Source organism: Triturus cristatus, chromosome 6 (genome assembly GCF_964204655.1).
Source record: "Triturus cristatus chromosome 6, aTriCri1.1, whole genome shotgun sequence".
NCBI lineage: Eukaryota > Metazoa > Chordata > Amphibia > Caudata > Salamandridae > Triturus > Triturus cristatus.
Genome location: NC_140589.1, coordinates 101,451,600 through 101,470,968, shown reverse-complemented (window position 1 = coordinate 101,470,968; position 19,369 = coordinate 101,451,600). Strand labels below are relative to the sequence as shown.

Genomic DNA, 19,369 nt, shown 5'->3' with positions numbered 1-19,369 from the left:
TCGGAGTGTGCTGTTGCGGAGGTACAGACGGAGGAGGGTCTTGGCGTTGAACCCCCTCGGCAGGCGGTCTATGTGGCGCAGCATTAGCATACTCGGGAGCTGCGTCGTCTAAATAAGAGGAAAGAAAAACATCTTCTGCGGTTCTGGGATGCCCTTTGGGATGTACTTTTATCGGAAACAATGGGGGTGGCAAGTCTTTTGGTATCTCCGGAGTAGCCTTAGGTAACCCTTCGGCCATAAGGGGATACATACCATTCATAAGGGCATTTCTTTGTCTGTCTATTTGTTCTAACTTTACTCGAGTACCTTCTTCAATTAATAGATTTTCTCGAACTTTATTTGAATTCTCCTTACTTTTCTCTTCCTGTCTGAGCGCTTTTTCTGTACGTCTATATGATTCTTTACGCCATAATTCAATGGCATCTTTCTGTGACTGTCTAGCTTTCTTTTTCCATAATTCTTCTTCTACTTTCATGATGCAATCTGCATCCCAGGTCCCAGCTGCGGGCCACCTCTGACTTTCTGGTAATTCCTTGGTGTAGTCCACCCATAAATCAAGAAATAATATGGCGTCTAGGCCATGTTTATGATACATGAAGCACCCTGGAGTGTCCCTAGGAGGAATGGGAACAGCTTCTTCGAGTACCCCTTTTCTAGTTTTGATCTGTCTTAATTTCGAAAAGAGCGGCATATTGAGAACTGATCTGATACCTAATTTTGAACACGTTTAATACAGCAAAACACAATAATGAACAGTCATTCACACCACAGTATGCAGAACGTATTTAAAACATTTAACATTTAACATTTAATGAACAACAATGATGGCCATTTAGGGAACTAGTCACTAAGCATAATACTCGATACTAACTAGGTAATTCTGAATTATATACTAGACATACTTGATATACTGCTAAACAGTACAGATACACTGCTGAAACAGTGCAGACCGGATTTGTGTACCCAAACCCGTCTTGACCGGCACAAACTATGTGCACGTCAGAACGCCTCCCCGACAATGGTACTCACCGGGTAGCTCGAAACGGAAGGCCTCGGAACTGAACTGAACTGGACTTGAACCGGACTGGACTCGACTCGAAACTTCGGAACCTCGGAAACTGGTGGGCCTCTGTATACCTCGGATCTTGCTCTCTCAGCTAGGCTCTGGTCGGGATACTTCGCACTTCTCACCGCCTCGTCTGGGTGTTGATCGCAGCCTCAGTTACCCCCGCCTGGCAGGAGGGAGATACAGGAAATCCTGTGGGTACGCGTTGTTGTCCGTCCAGCTGTGGCAGGAGACCGGGCCTGCAACGCACCGCCGGCGCGTGAGATGAGAAAGTGTCCCTATTCGGGCGCCATATATGTGGTAAATAATTTAATTACCGGAACTTAATTTGATGCGGAAAATTAATAATAATAGCTCAGAAAAATAAGAGGCAGAATCCGTGGTATTAGAGGTTCGGAACGGGCTTTATTCCAAGATCAATTCGAATTGATGGGCTCCATATTCCATCACCACGAAGGTTCAGGAAGTGAAGGACCCTACTTTATTGACAAGTAATCATTTTTATACAATAGGCATTACAGTGAAACAGATGCAGGGGGCGTAACAATTGATAACACATACATGCGTAACTAAAGTGGGTGTAACTAGGCGTAACTTAAAGAACGTCATCAGGTATGATGTCACAATAGGGTGGTTCCATGAAAGAATTTCGCAATGTCAGCAGAAATACTTGGCAGAGATGCGCGCGCAGCAGCATGACGTGTGATTGACGTGCAACTAGGGGGTGAAGGGGACTTGACATTTAGCTCTACATGTGGAGACAGAAGTCTGGGGGGTCAAGTCAACCTAATCCCAAATCATATCTAACATCCTATGTTTAAAGAACTATGTTATCCAAAAGGAAAGGTCTCTCGAACAAAATCTATTCTATACTGACTGTGAGTGCGTGTACAAGCGTCTAAGTGTCTACACTAGATGCGAGAGCAGAAATCTTCCATAGTAACAGGGCTATGAATTACTTGCATAAAGACAGAGAAACCGGGCCCTTTGCTCGGTAGCTGGAAGAATGTTTACTTGAACTACTAGACAGGAATGCATTGGATGGGGAGCGGAGCAGATAATTTCGAAGGTGAAATACAGTTTTTGGCAGGCAACAGGCTGGAGTCAGGCACCGTTAGCCGCGCAGGGAGTAGGACAAAGTTCATGGATATAGATGCGAGCTCAGACTGAAGCTTTCAGAGGCAGAAGGCAAGAAAAGGCTTGATGGCAGAATCAGGGCCTACTCGCCTGGACTGAAAAATGGGATAAATGAGCCATATAAAGTCGGTGGCCTTTCATACTTAGGAATGGAATATCCGGCCCATTCATGGCGGATCTGAAAGAGGACATGTTGACGGTGGACGCACATGTGTTTGCGTCTTCATAACTGGAACTGGAGGGATCATACATGTACTTATGATTTATACATGAAACCGTTGGGGTCCAAGATAGGGGACATAACTGATCATAAAAATCCATATTTCCACAGTTCCATGGTGGCTCTTCGGGTGTGGGGTGGGCCTCTTTACGTGTGGGGATGGGGGGTAGGGGTTTAAGTGTTATTAGCTGGAATGTTAATGGTTTGGGGGATCGCATTAAGCGCGGGATTGTTTTGCAATTCTTGAAACGGTCATTGCCGGATGTCGCCCTGCTGCAGGAGACGCACCTTATAGGTAACACGTGCTATGCTCTTAATAGGAAGGGTTATAAATTCATAGCGCATTCGGGATTCTCCTCTGGGTCCAGGGGTGTGGGCATCCTAGTCAGAGCCTCTTTACCATTTGAGGTGGACTCCACCATTGTTGACGATAGGGGGAGGTTTGTGGCGGTGGCGGGGCGGTGGGAAGGAAGAACTTTGGTTTTAGTTTCGGTTTATGTCCCGCCGGCCCTGCAGGCCTCCACGTTTACAAATCTGGGTAGGGCCTTGCTGGATCTCCCGGGGGGTATGCTTGTGGTGGGGGGTGATTTCAATGCTGTCGGCTCTGGGCTGCTGGATAGATACCCGCCCAGAGACACAGGGGGGGCTCAGAAGTGGCTTCCAGACTTCCTAGACACACTCGGCCTGATAGACTGCTGGAGGCTTCGGCACCCCACACAGAGCCAATACACCTTCCACTCCGGGGCGCATGGTAGCCTCTCTAGGATTGATTACCTGCTCACTCTGGCTGCGCACGCCTCATTGGTGTCCGAGGCCAGGCACATGGCGCGTGGTATATCGGACCATTCGCCAGTGTGGGTCAGGCTGGATGTCGGCCGTGAGGGAGGGGGAAGGGTGGCTCCTATTAACCCTTGGTACTTTCGAGACCCCAAGATGCGCAGCGCACTGGTGAAGACAGTTGATAATTTTTTCAAGGACAATCAGGGATCCGTGGACTCGGCTGTGTCGCTGTAGGAAGCATTTAAGACCGTGCTGCGAGGGGAGGCCCTCTCCCTTGTAGTGGCGGCCAAGCGGCGGAGAGATGGCGAGGTTATGCAGGTTGAGGAGGAGATCGTGGCTTTGGAGGGAGCGCTAGAGGAGGAGGTTACAGAGGCCTCACTGCATGAGCTGAGCTTGAAGCAAGCCGAGTATAAGGACCTGGTGACGAATGCTGCTAAGACCCTCAGTAGGGAACAGCAGGGCCGCCTGTATGATGTTGGTGACAAGGCCGGGAAACTCCTAGCTTGGCTGGACAAAAAAGAACAGGTTAATAGAGTAGTGCCGGAGTTGACGGGAGAGGGGGGAGAGGTGATTGTGGAACCTGAGAGGATTGTACAGTGTTTCTCGGACTATTTCCGTATGGTTTATGCCTCAGTGTCGGATAGGCCGCCCGAGGACTCGCGTGACCTCTTGCGTGATATCGCTTTGCCCTGTCTCTCTGACGTAGATAGGGATGATCTTGATGGTGACATAACGGTCGATGAGGTAGCGGGAGCTATCCGCGCGCTGAACTCGGGCAAGGCCTCGGGCCCGAAAGGCTTGCCGGTTGACCTGTATAAGATGTTTCCGGATAGGGTCGCCCCTCACCTGCGCGCCATGTTCGTGGAGGCGCGGGGGAGTGGGACCCTCCCGTTGGATCAGCGACTGGCGACAATTGTTGTTATACACAAAGATGGTAAACCCCGAGATAAGTGTGCCTCATATAGGCCTATCTCACTCCTTAACGCCGAGCCGAAGATTCTGGCTAAAATCCTGGCGGCCCGATTGATCAGGGTACTTGGAGACCTGATCCACCCAGATCAATCCGGTTTTATTCCGCATCGTAACACTGCGTTAAACCTTCGGCGCCTTCATGGTGTAATCGCCAGGGCGGGCACGCTGCGTGAACCAGCTATTGTTGCGTCTCTCGATGCCACGATGGCCTTTGATACGGTGGAATGGCCATATTTGTGGGCTGTGCTGGCCAAGTTCGGCTTTGGCCATGGTTTTGTGAGCTGGGTGAGGTTGCTGTATGAGGGACCCCTTGCGAGTGTGGTGGTAAATGGCCGGGCATCGACTCCGTTTCAGCTTGGGAGGGGCACTCGGCAAGGTTGCCCCCTGTCGCCATTGTTGTTCGCCCTCGCCCTTGAGCCGCTGGCAGCGTGGATACGCTGGCACCCGGATATACGGGGACTTAGATGGTCGCCCAAACACGAGGACCGCATTTCGCTATATGCTGATGACATCCTGTTGTATCTTGCCTCGCCCAAGAAATCACTTATAGTGGTCTGTGACGTTCTTACATCTTTCGGTAGGAATTCGGGTCTCGTCATCAACTGGAGTAAATCGTATTTATATGTTCTGAGCGGCGAGGTTCCACCGATCCCGCGAACTTGTTCGATCCAGATCGCTCAGCAGGGCTTCGTGTATCTGGGGATCTTTATCTCCACGGACTCCGCTTTGCGGTATGAGAGGAACCTGCTCCCCCCCCTAGCTCGCCTGCGGCGGGATGTAGAGGGCTGGCGGAGGCTGCCGCTCTCCCTCGTTGGGCGCGCTGCCTTGTTCAAAATGATGTCTCTTCCCCGGTTCCTCTACGCATTGCAGAATACTCTAGATTGGGTACCGGCCAACTACTTTCGGGAGGTCGAAAGCCTCCAACGAACGTTGTTGTGGGATGGGCGGCCGCGAATAGCAATTGCTAAGTTGACGCTTCCATGGTATGATGGGGGTATTGCGCTTCCAGACATCCGACGCTACTATTGGGCCACCCAGCTGAGCGCAATTAATCATGGTTTCTATGGCCCTGTCCTCAGCCCTGGTTATGCCATGGACAGGTGGTTGCTGCGTGGTGGTAACTATCACAGGGCGTTGTACTCGCGGTCCCTGGACTCATCCCTCACGGGGCCCACTGGGGTGGCGGTGCGTGTGTGGAAGATGGCAACTGACTCGCTGGGCTGGAAGGATAGGCTCACCCTTGCTACCCCGCTGTTTGAATCTGAAGGATTGGGTAGGCTTTGGCATACAAAAGGTTTTGATAAATGGGACTTGATCGGCATCTCCAGGGTCGGAGATGTGCTGATTAAGGGGAGGGTGAAGTCCTTTGAAGAGTTGCAGAAGGAGTATGAGCTGGGGACATCCGAGTTTTTCCGCTATGTTCAGGTGCGTCATGCCCTCCGGTCAGTTCTCGTGGAGGGTGAGAAGGTGCCTGAGTCCTCTCCTTTGGAGGACCGGATCCTTGATGGCCATATGCCTGAGAGCACGATCTCGCTCATCTACAAGAAATTGATAAATGTCCGGGCGGATATGCTTCTGGGGCTGCGGGACCAGTGGACTAGGGATGGACTCGAGTTGGATGACGAGGATTGGCAGTCTGCTGTTTCCTCTCCCAAGGAGGTTGCGATCCCGTCGCGTCTGAGGCTGGTGCAGCTCAAAGTACTGCATCGAGTGTATGTGACGGGGCCAAGGCTGGTTCATATGGGATTCACTGAGGAAGGCCTATGTAGGAGGGGATGTGGTATGGTGGGTACTTTCCTGCATATCATTTGGGAATGTGGTGTCATCACGGAATTCTGGAGGAGAGTCCATGCAGTGATGGGGAGGTGACGGGCCTTGCTATGCAGCCGGAAGCGCGGTGTTGTCTCCTGAATGTCTGGGGGCCCACTGATCACGATGAGGCGCAGACCCAATGGGTGACTCTGGGTAACATGGTCGCTAAGAGAGATATCGCGCGATTGTGGGGCTCCGTGGGGCCCCCCACATTGACCGCGTGGAAAGAAAATATGGACTGGAGTATGCTCAGGGAAAAGACAGTATATTGCGCTAGAGGCCGCCCTCGGAAGTGGCACGCCATCTGGGGGCGGTGGAATCAATACAGGGGGGGAATATGTCTTGCCCCTGATTTGGATCCCCCCGAGGAACAGCTTTCTTCTTGACATTCTTTCCAGCTCAGTATATAAGATGTAATGGTTAATTGACTTCTTGGGCCTCTGCTGTCCCCCTTCTTCCTCTTATCACAGTACTGTGACTGTTAGATGATTGGGGTCCGGCCTCCCCTGGGGGGCTATCACCATGGGCATTCAGTGTTCTTGCCTTGCTGGGGTTTGTTGTGTGTTTGTGTTTATTTAAAAATGGAATCTTTTCACTGCTCCTTTAATGCAATGTGGACGCTTCTCTGTCCTTCTCTACCGAAGCTGCCGAACCTCCGGGTTGTCGGCTGAATAGCTGTGTCCAGACTCTTGAAGAAATAAAGGTTTAAAAAAAAAAAAAAAAAAGAAAGCCTTTAGTGAGGGAGGGAGGGAGAGAGAGAGAGAGAGAGAGGGAGAGAGAGAGAGTGAGAGAGAGAGAGAGAGAGTGAGAGCGAGAGTGAGAGTGAGAGTGAGAGTCGTGTGCATCAAGTAGGCTATTTGGCATATGTACGATACAAAACGAGAGAGAGAGACATGTGTACGATAATAGGCCACCTGGTGCACACACAACATGGAGTAGCATGGGTCTGTTCTATGTAAGAAAACACAAGCGGGGGAAAGACACAAATTCAGTGATCACGTACACACAAATACTGGATAGGGTGTGACAGTACATGCATCAAGCGCAGAAACTTAAGACGGAGACTCAGGGGTACGTTGAGTATGGGGACCTTTCCTTTTCTGTCCTCTTTCCTATGCATGCTGCGTATTTTCAGTATGTTGTAGTTTACCTTGGGGGGGGGGGTGTCGGACCCTTTACTCTCCTCCCTTTGATCGATGGACGAGCACTTCAATCATACGGTGACGCTCTCTTCAAGTCACCCAAGCATGAAATGCATACACATTCATACCGTAGCACACACGCACAATCATACCATACAGTTTTTCATGTTCCCAATGGTGGTCTGCACTTTACGCACTATCCCACAACGTTCATCTATGTTTTTCCTGATATCGAACACGGTGCGGTCCATGTCCACTCCATTCTTCAGTCGGAACTTCGTCGTGACCTATAGAGGGGAAAAAAAGAGGGGAGGGGATGTGCAGTTTTCAAAGTACCTTAGCGCGCGTAGACACGAAAAAGTTCTACTTACCACGTACCAGGCTAGCCGCAGGAGTGGGTAATACCACAGACCTATTATTCTTTTTGTCCGAGACAAAGATGCTCTATTTCAACTCCTAATTCGGGTTCCCTGGTTGTACATGCATTTCTCAATCGGTCGTGTATTATGGTGCAAGATACCATACCTTGCGTTCGGCCTATACCTTAAGCTATAGTTGACCATCGTTTGACAACTCTTGGAGGAAGACAGGTGTGATGGGTACGAATTCCGTTGATCAAAAAGATTCAGGCAAATGGGGTCTGCATTATCTGTTTTCTATTGCTGGGGAGTAACAATCATTTATTCAAAAGAAAAAAACCCTTTACCAACCTAGATTATTTGTCATGACACTGATTCCGTAATTCCTTTTAAGAAGCCCTTTATTTAAAACAATGTCAGTATACAAATACGGGCCTACAACCACTATAGGCCGGCCACGGTGTGAGAGGCGTCGAGTATCATGAGTATCACTACTTTAGCCTAAAATCAGTTAACCCCCCCCCCCGACCATCATGTGTGGAAACATTGCATACATATCTCCTTTTAACACAAATGCCACGTGACTGGAACGCCTCATGGAGTTGTAGGCCTCTCCTACATCGGCGCCATTTTGGGGCGAGGTCGGGCCAGTGTACAGTCTAAGTCTTTCCATGAATTAGCTGTTGGACCAGAATTCCTTTCGGTAGTCCGAGAACTTTCGTTAGCGTCAGCTTGCGTCAGCATGGCGTCACCTCGATCCCGCAGCAACGCCGTGGTCCGTTCCTGGGGGCGGGGCAGCAGGCGGGTTCTTCCGCCAACACCTTGAATCAGTCTTTCTTACTGCACCAAGCGGAGGCAAGGTGGCTGCCGCCCGGGGCAAAGAACAATGGTGGCAGTTTGTCCTTACCGGAAGTCAGCGGGAGTCGAGTGCAAATGACTCCCGCAGACTCTGCAAAGCTGAGGGGGCGTTTTGTCAAGGGTGGGGCCCACGCCCAAGCAGACAAACTTTCGAGTCCAGAATCGTTTCACGGTGGGCTAGGCCTGGATCCGAAGAACCGACCGCCGGAGTCCAAAGGCAGCGGCAGTAGCAGCTCTTCGGTACAGCCACCGGGGTGGGTCCAGTAGCAGCGACAGCAGCAGTTCGGATGGTATCGCCGCCGGGGTGGGTCCCCGATTACTCGGCTGCGGGGGCCCACTCCTCGCGTCGGGCGCTAGTGGCAATCCTGGTGAACCCGTGTTTGGGTGGTTGTCCGGCGGTCGAGTGCAGGGGCGCCAACTCAGCTGGACGGCGAGTGAAATGGTTGGGGTGCCCTCACCTGCTGGCGAGCCTCCACCTGGGGAGGTGGGGGAGGCCCATCCGCGTCGCTTCCCCCCGCCAGGGCACCCTCCGTTATTGAAGGAAGAAGAGAATGGGAAGATCCGCACGACGTGGCAGGGTGCAACTCAGCTAGTCGGCGAGTGAAATGGCAGGGTGCAACTCAGCTAGTCGGCGAGTGAAATGGCAGGGTGCAACTCAGCAGACCGATGAAAAAGACGGCTGGGGTGCCTTCATCTGCTGGTGAGCCTCCACCTGGGGAGGCGGGGGAGGCCAGTCCGCGTCGCCTCCCCCCCCCCGCCAGGGCACCCTCCGTTATTGAAGAAAGAAGAAGAGAATGGGAAGATCCGCACAGCGTGGCAGACTCCGCCTTGGCGCTGCCAGAGCTTCGGCGCTTCGTGTAGCCTCCGGCCTATTCGCACAGTCGTCCGCCACTGATGTCAATGGATTTTTGCATGGCTTTTATAGCCCAAAGCCGACTAAAAGGACCGCCCAAAACAGGCCAATGTTGCAACTTCGAGGAAGGAGAGGTGAGGACGGTGTCACGTGGACGTAAATGCTTTGGGATGCAGGTCGCAGCAGACTGTCATGTAAATAGTTGTTTAAAACGTGTTTTAACCTGTTCATCTTGTCGGAATGTTGTTATACCTATAAGTTATTAAAATGTTTAACCATACTACTTTGTTGGAGTGTTTGTACATATTAGCAATCTAGTTAGTGTAATCGGAAAATGGTATTGTCCAATTGCGCGTGATCCTAGTCAAGTTCGGTGACGTTGATGGTGGGTATCAACAAACTTCCGGTTGTGTCTACTGGGCGGGGTGGGTGGTAGGGCAGACATGTTTAGGCAGCGAGAGCAATGGAGCCGGGCTACCTCGTGGCCGTCTTGACCGTGAGCTTGGTTCCTTCCCCTAGTTCCATATATCCCACAAAGGGCTATTTCCTAGCGTTTCTTTAGTTTTGTAGGGTCAAAAAAAAGGGATCCTACCAGTGGCCACTGACTCTCGGGGTCCCCCTTTGTATATTTTATGTCATAGATTACTATAAACTACGGCGATTAGTCCATATTTAGTGAACATGTCCTTATTAGGGGTGCCCTCCAGTGGAGCCGGATGGTCCACCTCTAATAAGCGGTCCGGGCAGAACCAACTACCAATCAGTGGGGAGAAGATAGGCATGACGGGTTTCAACGGGGACAAAAGTCAGCACTACCTATCTTTTCACTGCTTGCAAAGACTAGACAGAATATCTCTATCCCTCGTTATTTGCAAGCAGAGAATACCTCCAAAGAACCAATATCGAACAACTAGTGTTCGGACAATCAATCAATCAATCAATGGGGAGATAAAGATAGGCACGACGGGTTTCAACGGGGACAAAAGTCTGCGTTACCTACAATTCACTATTTGCAAAGACTAGACAGAATATTTCTATTCTACGTTATTTGCAAACAGAGAATATCTCAAAGAGCACTATTCTTCAAAACAATCAATGTTCGGACAAACAATCAGTGGGGAGATAAAGATAGGCACGACGGGTTACAACGGGGACAAAAGTCTGCGTTACCTACCCTTCACTATCTGCAAAGGGAGAGAGAGAGTATTTCTACTCCTCCCCGTTTGTAGACAGCGAATATCTCAAAGAGAACAATCAATGAGCAATACTAGTATTTCAGACAATCAATCAATTATTTCGCAATTTGTCGTGTTTCACGACCGCGTGGACAGTTTCTCGTCTTCCGCCTCCAGGGCCCGATCGTCCTCTACTCTCCGTATTTGCAGCGGCACTCCTGATGGTTCCCAGTCAGGACCGTAGATCACTCGAGAGAGAGGTCTGCTCGGAACCAGTGAAGTTCGGATGATCGGCTGCCAGACGAGGGTCTATCGGGCAGGAGCTCTCCCGATCGTTACAGTCGTTCACTCTGTCATCAGGACCTCTCCCACTGAATCCACGTGTCGCTGATGGGCCCCACGCCTGGGACGCCAATTGTTAAATGGTAGCGGCAGTTTCAGTCGGTAACCCTCCAAGTATTGCCCGGCGGTAATCGCCTCTCATACCATTCGATAATTTACCAATGAAAGAGGCAGGCGCCGGAGACTGGAAGGCAGGAAACAAAGTTTTTATTCCGTCGGAGCAGAACACATCAGATCAGACAGCAAGGTATCGTCACGAGGTGCTCTAACTGCATCTCTGAGGCCTGGCCTCTTATACACAGGTTTATGACTTTATTGCAGGGTTATCATACATGGCACATTCTTGAGATTGTTTTGGAACATGAAAGAACATCCTCGGAATCCCCACTTCGAGCTCGTTCCCACTCATATCTACAGTGGAAGTCCCCACCCCATCCACAGTAGGAGATGGCTATCACACAGCTGGACATTCCGTCAGTTCCCGGGGGGTGTGTGCGACAGGCCGGGTCTCAGGGGGTAGGGGCTTTTGATCTACTGTAATCCCTTTGATGTGGGGTGTTTTCTCTTACAGTAGGGGCAATAAACTGCATCCGCAGGGCTAGGTGATGGCCTGGGATCGGTTCGGACAATGGGGCGCAGAGGAAGGGGGTTATCAAAGAGATGCATGACCATGTACGGGATGTCGGTCAGGAGCGGGGTGTGATTCCATGGCAGGGTTGCGCAGAAGGAGAGGGTTTATGGCCCGTGTATGAGAGAGCGGGGGTGGTCGGCGCGCGGGGGATGCTTGCAGCGCCAGGGGAACGTGCTGGCGATCGACAATGAGCGGGGGAGAGAGTGGGGTGCCTAAAATGGCGGCCGTGCGTTCGCTGTGCGTGGCGCTGGAGAGAGGCAAGATGGCGCAGATAATGTTCAGTTACAAGCTAAATTTCCACACTCCTGGAGGCATGGGTTCGAATCCCACTTCTGACAAAACTTGAATTCCATTTTCTCTCTCAGTTCCTTTAGAATCTCAGCTAAAAATTGGCAATGTAAATAATATCTGAATAAGTACCAAACTTCAGTTTCAACTGCAAATGCATTTGCCCTATTCTATCTTTAACGTTAATGTAATATTCTTCTAGCACTCGTGGTGTTTTATATTTCTTTTGTGGGGTACTTTAAAAATCTTTTTTATGAAAGAAATGGGTTACATTAAGTCTTGTGATGTTTTAGGTTTCCAATAAGGAGGTTTTAAATTTTATGTCACGTCATTTTCAGATGCTTCATTCAAGAGATGTTTCCACTATAGAATGCAGAGCAAGGGCAAAAATACAAGTGATAGAGCGAGTGAGTGAGAAGGAGTGTTGTGGAAGGAGAGAATGAAACAAAGACAGAGTGAGTGAACGGCAGGGAGGCATAGAAGAGGAGTCTAGTAGTGAAGGAGACCTGCTTTTCCCTGCTCTTGACCTCCCACCCATCCCCAAACAACCACAAACATACCTTCTGTGCAAAGTTGGTATGCAGAATTTCACGCCTCAGCAAGTGAGGGTGAGTCCCAGGCCAGGGGCTAAAGAGCAAAAGAGTGCCTGTGCTCAGACTTTCCCTGCTAGGGATAGTTTATCTTGAACAAGGCCTACTCTCTTGTATCCAGCAAGGATCTAGAAATCCTGCTTGAATCTGCAAGGCACACTGGCAGCATAAATTTGCATAAACTGCCCCACCTATTGCCTTCCTACTTCCTGTGCTGTAGTTGTTTGTGTAGAGAGAGAGGTCGCAGGCAAGGAAATGTTGTGAGTCGGATACAGGACCCTAAATAGCTGGTGAGAGGTATGTGGTGTTCTAAAAGCATGAAAACTGTATACCTGTGAAATAAAGTGCTTTCGTATGTGTTCTTCTGTGTTTATTGTCCTGTGCATAAAGTTGCACCTTGTGTTTGAAGGTTTAAATTATTTCAGGCTTGCATGGAGGTAGACGTTTCTGAGTAACTTTTATTCATTTCTTAAAAGCCTATACTGTCAGGATGGCCGAGAGGTCTAAGGCGCTGTGTTTAGGCCACAGTCTCCTTTGGAGGCGTGGGTTCGAATCCCACTTCTGACATGCCTCTTGGAGATTCAATCTCCTTTATCAGGTTAACATCTGATGGAAGTTGCATCTGTTGGTCTTCACCTGGCACGTTATTCCGTTCTACTCTTGTCAAGAGAGATGGGGTTTCTCATATATTTAGGTTCTATAACGTCTTGCTGACAAAGCGCAATCCTTACCAAAATGAGCATAGGACCCATGTAAGAGGTCATCTGGAAGAGTCATGCTCTTGTATGCCCTGGCCAGACCGGCCCTGCAAATTTGGAAGAATGCCATGCATCTGGTAGACAAGTGGACTCCAGCACACTTACAGCAATTTCCTTAGGGCTTTGATCAGGGGCTGCTTAAATTTGCATACTCCACCCTATGTTGTGACTTTGAGATCCCTTGTTGAAATTGCTTTAGCCAGCCAAGAGGTGGCTATTGACTCAATTTCAAAGCAGCTTTGAGCCGTTCAAGTGGCTGGTGAATAGCACTTTCTCTTTGTTCGCCTCAAAGTTCTAAAGAGTTCTCCATAGGTCCTGCTCTGTACAGATTGTTCAAAGATCTGTTGGAAGTGCATATAATAGGATAAATAAATTGAGGGCATTCCTTTTCAGTACCTTACCTGCATGGCTGTCTGGCCTCTGGAAGATGCTGGGAAAGCAAGTCAGGATGGCCGAGTGGTCTAAGGCGCTGCGTTCAGGTCGCAGTCTCCTCTGGAGGCGTGGGTTCAAATCCCACTTCTGACAGTCCTGTGTTTACTCTACTTTTTTTGTTGAGAAATATGATCATTTCCCTCGCAGTGCCTTATAGGATTGTCTTCTTGGAAGAGTGCAGTGAGTTTTTTTCTTGCTCTAGCCACTATTGGCCTAAGCTCTGTGCATTTTTTGGTTCCTAATATCTTTCTCACCCTTTAGATGAAAAAGCAGCATGGGGTCAGGATGGCCGAGTGGTCTAAAGGCGCTGCGTTAAGGCTGCAGTCTCTCGTGGAGGCGTGGGTTCGAATCCCACTTCTGATAAAACTCGAATTCCATTTTCTCTCTCAGTTCCTTTAGAATCTTAGCTAAAAATTGGCAATGTAAATAATATCTGAATAAGTACCAAACTTCAGTTTCAACTGCAAATGCATTTGCCCTATTCTATCTTTAACGTTAATGTAATATTCTTCTAGCACCCGTGGTGTTTTATATTTCTTTTGTGGGGTACTTTAAAAATCTTTTTTATGAAAGAAATGGGTTACATTAAGTCTTGTGATGTTTTAGGTTTCCAATAAGGAGTTTTTAAATTTTATGTCACGTCATTTTCAGATGCTTCATTCAAGAGATGTTTCCACTATAGAATGCAGAGCAAGGGCAAAAATACAAGTGATAGAGCGAGTGAGTGAGAAGGAGTGTTGTGGAAGGAGAGAATGAAACAAAGACAGAGTGTGTGAATGGCAGGGAGGCACAGAAGAGGAGTCTAGTAGTGAAGGAGACCTGCTTTTCCCTGCTCTTGACCTCCCACCCATCCCCAAACAACCACAAACATACCTTCTGTGCAAAGTTGGTATGCGGAATTTCACGCCTCAGCAAGTGAGGGTGAGTCCCAGGCCAGGGGCTAAAGAGCAAAAGAGTGCCTGTGCTCAGACTTTCCCTGCTAGGGATAGATTATCTGGAACAAGGCCTACTCTCTTGTATCCAGCAAGGATCTAGAAATCCTGCATGAATCTGCAAGGCACATTGGCAGCATAAATTTGCATAAACTGCCCCACCTATTGCCTTCCTACTTCCTGTGCTGTAGTTGTTTGTGTAGAGAGAGAGGTCGCAGGCAAGAAAATGTTGTGAGTCGGATACAGGACCCTAAATAGCTGGTGAGAGGTATGTGGTGTTCTAAAAGCATGAAAACTGTATACCTGTGAAATAAAGTGCTTTCGTATGTGTTCTTCTGTGTTTATTGTCCTGTGCATAAAGTTGCACCTTGTGTTTGAAGGTTTAAATTATTTCAGGCTTGCATGGAGGTAGACGTTTCTGAGTAACTTTTATTCATTTCTTAACACCCTATACTGTCAGGATGGCTGAGAGGTCTAAGGTGCTGTGTTTAGGCCACAGTCTCCTTTGGAGTCGTGGGTTCGAATCCCACTTCTGACATGCCTTTTGGAGATTTAATCTCCTTTATCAGGTTAACATCTGATGGAAGTTGCATCTGTTGGTCTTCACCTGGCACGTTATTCCGTTCTCCTCTTGTCAAGAGAGATGGGGTTTCTCATATATTTAGGTTCTATAACGTCTTGCTGACAAAACGCAATCCTTACCAAATGAGCATAGGACCCATGTAAGAAGTCATCTGGAAGAGTCATGCTCTTGTATGCCCTGGCCAGACGGGCCCTGCAAATTTGGAAGAATGCCATGCATCTGGTAGACAACTGGACTCCAGCACACTTACAGCAATTTCCTTAGGGCTTTGATCAGGGGCTGCTTAAATTTGCATACTCCACCCTATGTTGTGACTTTGAGATCCCTTGTTGAAATTGCTTTAGCCAGCCAAGAGGTGGCTATTGTCTCAATTTCAAAGCAGCTTTGAGCCGTTCAAGTGGCTGGTGAATAGCACTTTCTCTTTGTTCGCCTCAAAGTTCTAAAGAGTTCTCCATAGGTCCTGCTCTGTACATATTGTTCAAAGATCTGTTGGAAGTGCATATAATAGGATAAATAAATTGAGGGCATTCCTTTTCAGTACCTCACCTGCATGGCTGTCTGGCCTCTGGAAGATGCTGGGAAAGCAAGTCAGGATGGCCGAGTGGTCTAAGGCGCTGTGATCAGGTCGCAGTTTCCTCTGGAGGCGTGGGTTCAAATCCCACTTGTTAGAGTCGGGGATCTCTGGTTGGCGCAAGGTTGCCCTTGTGTCAAGCAGGAACCCTCTCCTCCACGTCAGGGCGCAAGATAACCCCTCGCGAATGACCCTTGCTCACCCTCTAGGTGCGTGGCGTGAGCAGCCAAGGCGATTCCTCAGGCGTTGTTGGTTAAGCACTTACAATCGTACACACAGTAAATACATCAATCCCCCCAGAAACGGACACCAGACTTGGATATATATGAAAATACGATTCTTTATGTAAAAATAAGGTATATATATCTCAACAGACTTATCACAAGACCAATAACGTTTTCGCTAGGCCACCAGGTTATACAGCAGGCAAATGTTCTGGGTTCGTAGTTTCAAATGGATACTTTGTAGTCTCTTTACTTGTAGTTCCAGTACTCACAGAGATCGACTCCTGCGAACGGGGAAATAAGGCGTTGCGGGCCCCGAGCCCGATACTGGAACTTCTTTCGTGATGTGGAGAGTCGGCACAGGTCGGTGCGACTCTCAGCTTGGGAAGTGTTCTTGGGTCCTCAATCAGCAGGTGTGGGCAAGTAGGCAGGCGCGGCCCGCGACCCTTTAGCACGGCGGTGCAGGAGGGTCTCCACAGCGGGGGCGGCGCGGCCTGAGATGTCCGAGGATAGCGAAGCGGGGTCACAGGGCACAGTCAGTGCAGCTGGATGACCCGGCGTAGATCACAGTCGTCGGACGGCTTCCGGCAGGAGGGGTGATAGCGCGTTCAGCGCACTCCAATGGCAGGCGGTGACAGGGGTGCAGGCGGCCTGGCCCGGGGACAGAGAGCGGCTCCGGACGGAGCGGGGCTCTCACGGGATTGCGGCAGGCGAGCTCCTGAGTGTCACGGCCCTAGGAGGGGCGATGAGGGGCGCAGTCTCTTTTCCGGCGGGATGCACACACGGCTCGAATTGGAGGACGAGCAAGAAGCACAGAGAACCCACTGTTCCTGGGGTTCAGTTCAGGGGGCAAGCTCAGATCAAGCCCTTGGAGAATGTTCAAGCACAAAGTAGCAAAGTCTTTTCAGTAGGTCTCTTCCTCTCCTCTCTCAGCAAGGCAAGCAGCAGGCCAGCTCCTCCGGCGTCTTCTTCTCCTTCTAGTCGGGCAGAGGTTCTTTGTGGTAAACAGGATTCTCATTTCTTAGGAGCCAGGCTCCTACTTTTATACCATGATTCTTTTGTTCTTTAGCGCCAGGGGGCCTAGGCCTGGCTCAGTCCAGTTCTGGAGCACTTTGTTATGGTGACTCTGCTCTTTCCTTTCAGCAGCAGGGCAGAGACATCAGCCGCCCCGCAGGGGGTGGCGCCGGCTTTGTGGTGGCAGAGCACAGGTCTATTCAAGAGTCAAGGTGTACTCCTCCCACCCATCCAGGTGTCACCTCTCTACCCACCACCTGGCAGCCAACCTGTCTCTGGGGATTCCCCAACCCTGCTCCTTACTGTTGCCAGGCAGAACACATACACACAGCAGAGGCGGACTGAGATGGTCAGGTCAGTAAATACTAACTTTCTAAAAGTAGTATTTACAAACCCAGGATATTAAAATAAACTTGACTACAAGAAGTATTTTATTATTCTGAGTTCAGGCATACTAAACTTGACATTCTACCATGCTCTCTGAGTCCACTGGGGTCACAGCGTGTAGTGACTCCAGCAGCCCATTCTGGCCTATGGAGAGCAGGTAGCCTTCAATAGTGAAAAACGAAAATGGCTGTAATTCACTACTAAGACATGCCACACACATCAGGGCATGTCCTACCTTATGCCTACAATGCACCCTGCCCTTGGGCCTACCAGAGGGGTGGCTAATATGTAGGTAAGGGAAGGTTTAGGGACTGGCAAGTGGGGGCACTTGCGCAGTCAGCGCGACGGTCCCAGACCGCGCACAGGGTCTGCGGTGGCAGACCCTAGACACATTTTACAAGGCTGCTTTCTGTGGGTGGCGCAACCAGCGCTGCAGGCCCACTAGCAGCATTGGCATTCACAAGCCCTGGCACTCCTGGTGCACTTTACTGGAGACTGACAGTAAATCCAATAAGCCAAACATGGACACCAATCAATGTATACATTTTACCATAGGGAGAGCATACGCACCTTAGCACTGGTCAGCAGTGGTAAGGTGCCCAGAGTCATAAAACAGCCAACAACAGGTCAGAAAAAATACAGGAGGAAGGCAAACAGTTTAGGGATGACCCTGCAAAAAGGGCCAAGTCCAACACCACTTCTGACAGTCCTGTGTTTACTCTACTTTTTTTCTTGAGAAATATGATCATTTCCCTCTCAGTAGCTTATAGGATTGTCTTCTTGGAAGAGTGCAGTGAGTTTTTTTCTTGCTCTAGCCACTATTGGCCTAACCTCTGTGCATTTTTTGGTTCCTAATATCTTTCTCACCCTTTAGAAGAAAAAGCAGCATGGGGTCAGGATGGCCGAGTGGTCTAAGGCGCTGCGTTAAGGCCGCAGTCTCTCCTGGAGGCGTGGGTTCGAATCCCACTTCTGACAAAACTTGAATTCCATTTTCTCTCTCAGTTCCTTTAGATTCTCAGCTAAAAATTGGCAATGTAAATAATATCTGAATAAGTACCAAACTTCAGTTTCAACTGCAAATGCATTTGCCCTATTCTATCTTTAACGTTAATGTAATATTCTTCTAGCACTCGTGGTGTTTTATATTTGTTTTGTGGGGTACTTTAAAAATCTTTTTTATGAAAGAAATGGGTTACATTAAGTCTTGTGATGTTTTAGGTTTCCAATAATGAGGTTTTAAATTTTATGTCACGTCATTTTCAGATGCTTCATTCAAGAGATGTTGCCACTATAGAATGCAGAGCAAGGGCAAAAATACAAGTGATAGAGCGAGTGAGTGAGAAGGAGTGTTGTGGAAGGAGAGAATGAAACAAAGACAGAGTGAGTGAACGGCAGGGAGGCATAGAAGAGTAGTCTAGTAGTGAAGGAGACCTGCTTTTCCCTGCTCTTGACCTCCCACCCATCCCCAAACAACCACAAACATACCTTCTGTGCAAAGTTGGTATGCAGAATTTCACACCTCAGCAAGTGAGGGTGAGTCCCAGGCCAGGGTCTAAAGAGCAAAAGAGTGCCTGTGCTCAGACTTTCCCTGCTAGGGATAGTTTATCTGGAACAAGGCCTACTCTCTTGTATCCAGCAAGGATCTAGAAATCCTGCATGAATCTGCTAGGCACATTGGCAGCATAAATTTGCATAAACTGCCCCACCTATTGCCTTCCTACTTCCTGTGCTGTAGTTGTTTGTGTAGAGAGAGAGGTCGCAGGCAAGGAAATGTTGTGAGTCGGATACAGGACCCTAAATAGCTGGTGAGAGGTATGTGGTGTTCTAAAAGCATGAAAACTGTATACCTGTGAAATAAAGTGCTTTCGTATGTGTTCTTCTGTGTTTATTGTCCTGTGCATAAAGTTGCACCTTGTGTTTGAAGGTTTAAATTATTTCAGGCTTGCATGGAGGTAGACGTTTCTGAGTAACTTTTATTCATTTCTTAAAAGCCTATACTGTCAGGATGGCCGAGAGGTCTAAGGCGCTGTGTTTAGGCCACAGTCTCCTTTGGAGGCGTGGGTTCGAATCTCACTTCTGACATGCCTTTTGGAGATTTAATCTCCTTTATCAGGTTAACATCTGATGGAAGTTGCATCTGTTGGTCTTCACTTGGCACGTTATTCCGTTCTCCTCTTGTCAAGAGAGATGGGGTTTCTCATATATTTAGGTTCTATAACGTCTTGCTGACAAAGCGCAATCCT

General features: G+C 49.0%; 3 non-coding genes across 3 annotated transcripts; all 3 read left to right on the top strand.

The window, feature by feature from the left end:
• The first annotated feature begins 12,709 nt into the window (after positions 1–12,709).
• TRNAL-UAG (transfer RNA leucine (anticodon UAG)) lies at positions 12,710–12,792 on the top strand. Its single transcript has one exon. It is a non-coding gene; the product is annotated as a tRNA-Leu (tRNA).
• A 633-nt stretch (positions 12,793–13,425) lies between these two features.
• On the top strand, positions 13,426–13,508 carry TRNAL-CAG (transfer RNA leucine (anticodon CAG)). The gene has a single exon. It is a non-coding gene; the product is annotated as a tRNA-Leu (tRNA).
• Positions 13,509–18,018: 4,510 nt separating this feature from the next.
• Positions 18,019–18,101, top strand: TRNAL-AAG (transfer RNA leucine (anticodon AAG)). The gene has a single exon. It is a non-coding gene; the product is annotated as a tRNA-Leu (tRNA).
• The last annotated feature ends 1,268 nt before the right edge of the window (positions 18,102–19,369 follow it).